We start from the raw sequence: 5,536 nt of genomic DNA on the forward strand, positions 1-5,536 counted from the left end.
ATATAAAAAAGTGCAAAAAATTAACTGAAAAGAAAAAAGTGCTGAGTCAGCATATTATGTAGCTATGTTCAATCGAAAATTAAAACATAATAAAGTCTATGTTTTATATTTTTTTTATATAGTTTTGAAGAAGAAGCATTCATTATACCAAATCAGAAATAAAATTTGAATTTTCTTTAGTATTTTAGAAACTAGAAACGATCAAAGTTGAGTGAAATTTTTTCTTATGGGAAATCCCATGCATTGCACCACGGCCAATTTTTTTTTTACTCCAGCGGTCGAATTTGCGGTTTTCAAACTCATTTTTTTCAAAAGCTGTTTTGTATTTTAAAAACTTTGATGGTAGCTTTAGATCACATTTGAGCATATCTATCAACGCACAAATTTTGATTTTTCGTTGGTATGCCCCTTTAAGATTATTTATTCGTTATGAGATTTTCGACATTGAGAAAGAGAAATATACAATATCCGTCATATACAATATCCTATACTGCCGATTGGCCACATATCCGCTATATACCACAAATGTACGTATGCTATTGTCACATATACCGCCTCTGCGTTGTGCAATATCCATTTACGTATAAACATTATATTCAACGCACCTGTTCATTATACTTCTGTAACTATATAAGATGGTCCTTTCATTCATATTACGTCAGAATGTTGGAGGCGGGTATGACGCGTTTATATCTTATATGCGCGATGCATAACAAATGTCCATCACTTCGACGTTAACACGTAACATCGAGGTTGTCGCTGCCTTTCTTTTTGTGGCAAACTTCGATCTTATTTTGCTTGTTACGAAATGGGCAATGCTAACAAAACGCAGCTCAAGCAAAGTGAGGAAAATATAGAAGAACTGAAATTCACAGAACAAGAATGGCAATTGAAACAAGATATTCAAAATTTCAAAGAAAGAGAGGAGAAACTTAAAAAAGATCTTCGGAGTTTTGAGGAAAATGAACTAAAACGAGAAAAACAGAGATGCAAGAAAGTGAGAGAAGAATTGGATATCGAAAAACAGAAATGGAGAGAAAGAGAAGAGGAATTGGAAAGGGATGTTCTAAGATGGAAAAAAAACAGAAAGGGAATTGAAAAATGATGGTGAGGCATCCTGGGGAACAGAAAAGGAACTGGAAGAACCCGTTCAAAGATGTAAGGAAAGAGAAGGAAAATTGGAAAAAGATATATACAACTGTAAGGGGGTCGCTGTAGCCTGCGCCAAAAAACAAAACGTTATCGGCCATACTGGTTTAATCATCCTTATTGATGGTGCACCCAAGTACAGCATCGACTTTGGAGTTAGTGGTTCTCTTAGTTCGTCGGCTGTAATGAAGTCACCATGCAAGGAAACTATTGGTGTTAATTACTATGACGACAACAACTGGGGAAAAATCACTGACATCGTGTGGGAAATGAAATGCCCTGGAGAAGAAGAAAAACAAGAAGCGATTCGGTTGTTGAAAAAATTGATTCACCCTTCGTGGACAAAGAAATACAATCTCGTTATGAATAACTGTCGTGATTACGTTTATGAGGCTGTTGATTTTCTTCACGAAGACGACCCAGAAAATACAAGAAACACTGACTTTGTTAAAGACTGGATTGAAGACATAATAAAGAAAGACACGCAGAAGATTGGAGGTGTAGCAGGCGGTACAGGAGCGGTTGGTGCTGTTGGTGGTGCAGCGGGAGTTGCCATATTTATCCTTACAACTAGCACTGGTGGTATTGCGGGCGCAGTAATAGTGGGTGTTGCTGGTGTTGTCGGTGTTGGTATTGGGATCGCAGAGGCGACAACTGCTATTATTATGGCGGTTCGGAATCGTTCGCGCCAACGAGCTCTGAAGGCAAAATAGTAAAATATACCCATCGAGTATTTAACTTCGGTATAGTTTGGATTAGAAGACAGATTTAAACCAACACTAAAGCACCGGTCATGTATAAAGAACACAACAACAATACGAAGTATATGATTTAGCATGTTCCAATCACGCCATGGCTCAGTGGTTGGAGCTTTAGCGGGTTCATGTCTTGATCAATCCCGTTCCCAATGTTAACGTATGTAACATTTATTTTTTGTTAATTTTTTTTTTCCATCATGATCCAATATTTGAAACACACTTCTTTAAATTTGAAACACACTTCTTTAAATTTGAAACACACTTCCACCATTGTACAGGTCATGTCTTGTGAATACTTTTTCCCATTACAAGTCTGCTTTTAATTTCATTTAAATGGCTCTCTATATATGTCTTCTATAGGTGTGTAGCGACCGCACTTCTTTCGAATTAAAAGTAAATATGTTTTTAACCGTAAGCGTGTTTTAACGTCTGTCATTTCTGATATATATATTATTATTATTGTACAAATATTTCAATGTAGTTCACCGAATTGGTGATACATACAGTATATAATAAAAGTGTAATATAAATGAAAGTATTATTTGTACGTTGAAATCGCGTTGTTCGTACACTATTATGTCGTCTCTATAAAAGTAAAACACGTCTTTATTATTGGTCTAACTTATTATTGGACTTTTCTATTTTGTTATTCATAATTTTAGTCATTGTATGAGTATTTCGTTAGCATTGCACATGTAGTTATACTTCACATAATAAATTTAATTGACACACAGAACACAACTGCTATGTAACCTATATTTTCCACGTTCTGTTATGTCGTCTCAAAATGGCCTTGTGGCGCAACAAGACACAACGTTAAACATGATTGGTCAGTTTTGAACACGTGACCTGCCTACAAGTCAGGCTTTGAAGAAACTCAAGTTAACTTATAAAGGCCTCGGCGATAAAAATGGAATGTTTCACCATCTCAGTGCAAACATTACATCACACGGTAAACCCGAAAACATGTAGGGGTGTGCCTCCGCTCCTGAACAACAATGGGTAACATTTGTTATTTAGTTTATAACTCAACGGAATGTTTCCTTATATAAGTCAATACAAACGTCTTTTACTGCGTACGTATGTTTGGACATGCCCACCGCGGCTATTGTGCAACATATTCTATTGCATGTATGCCAAATCGTATTATATTTAATGTCCCCTGAAGCGCTTTGAAGATGGCAGGTACTGACTTGTGTATTACTTGGCAAACATTTTAGTTACACATATTACACATTGTATATAAATTTACTTGTGAATGGAAAGATGAGGTAAAGTTAGTGGTGGTGAATAAGTTCAAAAAGCGATTATCCTTTATACGTTTACCATAAGTGAAGATAATACAACAGAAGCACTGGATTGAAGTGATATTGCCGGTTATTGCCCAGGAACACAAACACCAACAAATAGGCTAGCCTTGAATTGTTAGTCGAAGTAAAATCATTTACACAACCTATTAGTGACCATCGCATTGAGCAATTGCGGTTAGGGGTATTTTTACACATACGCCCACACTGGTAGCAGCGTCAAACTGTAACCCGTATTCTGTAATCAATCGGCGAGTGCTTCAACCACTGCTGCTCCATAGCGCCACCACGTGTTGATTTCTGCTTCACTTCATACACCAGCCGAACGAATATATTCCCACAGCTACGTCCATCCCCAGTATCGTAGTATTTGGTATGTGGTAAACTAAATCAATAAGATGGTTTCAAATAATACTCGGATACCCGCTATTAAGTCAGAAACCAACAAACGATTTTTTCTGATTGTTGTAGTTTTGAACACGTGACCTGCAACAATGACGTCACCACTTACTACATCGGCGAATAGCCGAGTTCAATCAAACAATACTCGCTTAATTTAACCAGCGTTTGAACCTTTGTCGCTGGCTTGTTATGTTTTTAACAAAACAACGGTTGACCAAACAGGGACGTCACCACAAATGTTTCAAGAAAATTCCATTCACACCAAATAAGGTGCTAGCTACATGTAGCCACTCACTCCCGCTGTAATAACTGAACACATATGATCAGGTACAGCAGTAGTGCCATATTTGGTCTTCCCAGTTGTAATGCAAGATAGCTCCCATCAACGTCATTAATGTTTTGCAGGTGATTGGTTGATACATTCTTCCGTTGGTCGCTTTTATAGAATGTTCCAGCGTCACAGCTTCGTATTTCCCATTTTATCATCACTCATCAGCAGTTCGGTAACAGGTGGGTTGTGTGACGCGTGCACTGTTTTCATTTTGTAAGAGTGAACATCCAATACGCTGCATGTTCCTATATGACAGAGGGATGTTGCAACGCGTATTTCTCCCACATGTTGCAATGCATATTTCTTACACATACAAACACTGGCTAAAAAAGGCTCCACCCACATCAGCGTTAGTGGTTGGTCGTATGACAAAAACTTCCTGTTTTTCTCATACCTTCTTCTAAAAACTCTTTATCTTATCGAGCTTAACATGCAATAATTAGTTGCCTTACTTGCCGAAATTGAAAGGAGTGCAATTTTTTGCGATAAATTAGAACTAACATATAGATCCTTGCTTTTACTGTGACCGTTACAAAATGGGAAATGAACAGGCAAAACATGAAAATACCGATACCCAAAATGAATGGGAACAAAATGTTCAGAACTGTATGCAAGTTGCTCCCACGTGTTGACTTCTGTTTCACTTTATACACTACGTTCTAGAAGCAGCCGAACGAATATATTCTAGCAGCTACGTTCATTCAGTATCGTAGTATTTGGTGTGTGGTAAACTAAATCAATAAGATAGTTTTCTATGATTGGTGTAATTTTGAACACGTGACCTGCAACAATAACGTGACCACTTACTACATCGGCGAATAGCCGAGTTCAATCAAACAGTACTCGCTTAATTTAACCAACGTTTGAACAGTTGTCGCTGGCTTATTGTGTTTTGTTACAAATGGAACAACGGTTGAGCAAACGGTAAATTCACCACAAATGTTGCAAGAAAATATCATCCACACCAAATAAGGTGCTAGCTACATGTAGCCACTCACTCCCGCTGTCATAACCGAACCCATATATGATCAGGTACAGCAGTAGTGCCGTATTTGGTCTTCCCAGTTGTAATACTGGATAGCTCCCATTAACGTCATTGTTGGTCGTTTATACATTCTTATGTTGGTCATTTTTATGTTGGTCGTTTATCTGGAATGTACCAGCGTCACAGCTTTTTATATCCTATTTTATCATCAGAGGTTCGGTAACCGATAGGTTGTATGACGTTTGCACAGAAGGCGGGTATGAAGCGTTTATTTCATATATGCGTGATGTAATACTAAGCGCCCATCACTTCGACGTTAACGCGTAGCATCGAGGTTGTCGCTGCATTTTTTTGTGGCATACTTCGCTCTCATTGTGCTTGTTACAAAATGGGCAATGCTAACAAAACGCAGGTCAAACAAAGTGAGGAAAATCTAGACGAACCGGAAAAAGGGGAACAGAAACTCACAGAACAAGAAGAAGAGCTGAAACAAGATATTCTAAGATGTGAGGAATGGAAAGAGCGACTTAAAAATGAACTTTGGATATGTGAAAAAAAAGAACTGAAAAAAAAAAGAACAGAGATTGAAGAAAATGAAAGAAGA

This window comes from Ciona intestinalis, unplaced genomic scaffold, assembly GCF_000224145.3.
Source record: "Ciona intestinalis unplaced genomic scaffold, KH HT000207.1, whole genome shotgun sequence".
Classification (NCBI taxonomy): domain Eukaryota; kingdom Metazoa; phylum Chordata; class Ascidiacea; order Phlebobranchia; family Cionidae; genus Ciona; species Ciona intestinalis.